Genomic DNA, 2,486 nt, shown 5'->3' with positions numbered 1-2,486 from the left:
CGAACTAGGGTAGAAGTAGTGAAAATGGAAGAAGTGAGTGGATTCGGGCTGTGGATTGATTGTGGAGTCAGTTGGGTGTGGTGTTTGAGGGAAGGAGAAATAAAGGCAGAATCTTAGGTTTGTGGCTTGAGAACTGGAGGAGTGGCAGCTCTGCATCCCTTGTCCTGGAATTTTCATTCACGCTTTCTGACCTCGGTCCACTGTCCTTCTGTTACTTCTGAGTCCCTTATAGCAGCCGCCATCAAGACTGCTCACAAAGGGGAAGGGTATAGCTCAAGTGGTAGAGCACATGCTTAGCATGCACAAAGTCCTGGGTTCAATCCCCAGCACCTCCACTGAAAAAGTAAGTAAATAAGTAAATCTGATTACCTCCCCACTGCACACACACACACACAAAGCGTGCAGAGATAGGCAGGAGAGAACAAAGAGTTTCAGCGATCATCTGTTGCTACTTACTTGACCCACGTCAAGTAGCACCGGGTGTTGCCTAAGTTTGCTCTACCCAAGGGGAATGCACTTTGGAGATGACTGAAGGAAGAGAGGAAATAAGAAATATAGTCAAATAGATGTCACTGTTTTTGGAGGATCATCCTAGTGTTGGGGAACTAAAAGAAAGACTCCAACAAAAGACCCCTCTGTAGCAAAAGAGAAGAGAGAGAGACCATAATTTTAATACTGGGTAAGCGTTATCAGTGACACCATGCATGCAAGATAACACAGAAGTGAATACAAAGTCTGGGAGATTTCCACACAGGTCTGTAGAGGAAAGTAGAAGAGAGAAAAATGGAAACTTGATCTCTGTGAGAGACAAGATGATGTGACTTGTGATTGTCTCGTTAGACCCAAGAAAGGCCTCTGAGCTACTGCCAGAGTAAATGTTTACAATTTCAAGGGTCAGAAGGCCCATGATTCTGCTTCATAAGGTCAAAAGGTCAGGCCTTTTACACCCTCAAGGTGACACCCTAAAGAGGAGAGGGGGAGTAGGCAAGTGACCTGCTTCCTCAAAGACGATTTCACCATTTTACCTTTACAACTGGCCACGCACTTTTTTCCCAAAGACCTTTCATGTAGCCTACCCTGAACACATAGTATATGAGCATTTCACTGTGTGATGAGAATAAAAGAAAGGCCAATACATCGTGAGCATCTGTGACTTCTCCCACCTCCTGCCCCTTTGCTCCCCCAGTCCTAACTCCTGGGTCTCCTTCCAAGAGAGAGGGTGAGTGTGCCAACTCCAGCCCTGAGCTTTCCTGATGCAGAATCAAGAGACTGAGGGGAGAGGGGCTGAGGTGGAGAAACAAGAATGGGTCCCAAGATGATGCAAATGGTGTAATTAACTGGCTGAAAGGAAAAAGGAACAGAAGTTAAAGAGAAGAAAAGCAAAACCAAGAACCACAAAGGATGAAGTTTAGAGAGAATTTTGGGTGAAGATTTTGAGGCAGCTGCGGATTCAAGATGTACTGAAGTGAAAAGAATGGGGCCAAGGAGGTTTTAAGAAGTGCTCTTCTGGGTTGCAAGTTGAACTTCCTATAAATTCAAGTAATGGAAATAAAGATTCAAATGACATTTAAATTATCTTTGATTACTGAACCAAATTTCTTGGACTGTGAAGCCCTGCCAAGCCTGGGTCCTGCAGGGCCTGGGTTGGGTTACACCTTATGGAGACATTGAGGAGTGTTCATCTTGAAGATGATATGAAATCAGTCATAATCAGAAGTTCTTTGCTGAGCGCCTATTGTATTTGTAACACTCTACATGGCATGGAGGAAGAAATAAAATAGTGTAACACGTGACCATGTCCTTGGCGCTTTTACTTTAGATGAATGACACATTTCTATATGAATAGGTAAGAACACACCGTCAAAAGGGATGTCATAAGACTGTGAGGGCTGTGAATTGTTGGAAGGAGTGCTAACTCTGTGTTGGGTGCTTTCCTAGAACTTAATGTCTATTTTTCCTTATTCTGTTCTTTTAAGCTTGTCTCCCAAATTGTAATAATTTTCTTAAGCTTTAAGGTTCTGTAATTTCAATCATATATACCAAACAAAAAACATCATGTTTAGGGGGAAAAAAGCCTGGAAAAAAGTACTAAAATGTTAATAGTTAATTTTCTGGTTGACAGTTCTCTAGGTGGCCTTTTCCTTTTTCCTTTCCACTTTTCTGAATTTTCTGGCTTCTCTAAAATAAATATTTATTTGAACTTGTTTACAAAACAGAAATAGACTCACAGGCATAGATAACAAACTTGTGGTTACCAAAGGGGAAACCTATAATGGAAAAGAATCTGAAAAAGAATATGTATGTGTGTGTTTGTAACTGAATCACCTTGCTGTACACCTGAAACATTGTAAATGAACTTCAAATTAAAAAATCAAAAAATAAAATATTTACTGCATTTCAAGGATTTTTTTTTAAAAAAAACCTTATTATAGAATGGTAAGTCTAATAATGACACAAAAATGTTTCTATGATTATTCTACAATTAG

Source organism: Vicugna pacos, chromosome 10, assembly GCF_048564905.1.
Source record: "Vicugna pacos chromosome 10, VicPac4, whole genome shotgun sequence".
Classification (NCBI taxonomy): domain Eukaryota; kingdom Metazoa; phylum Chordata; class Mammalia; order Artiodactyla; family Camelidae; genus Vicugna; species Vicugna pacos.
The sequence above is the reverse complement of the archived record's forward strand: the minus strand, read 5'-3'. Positions refer to the sequence as shown.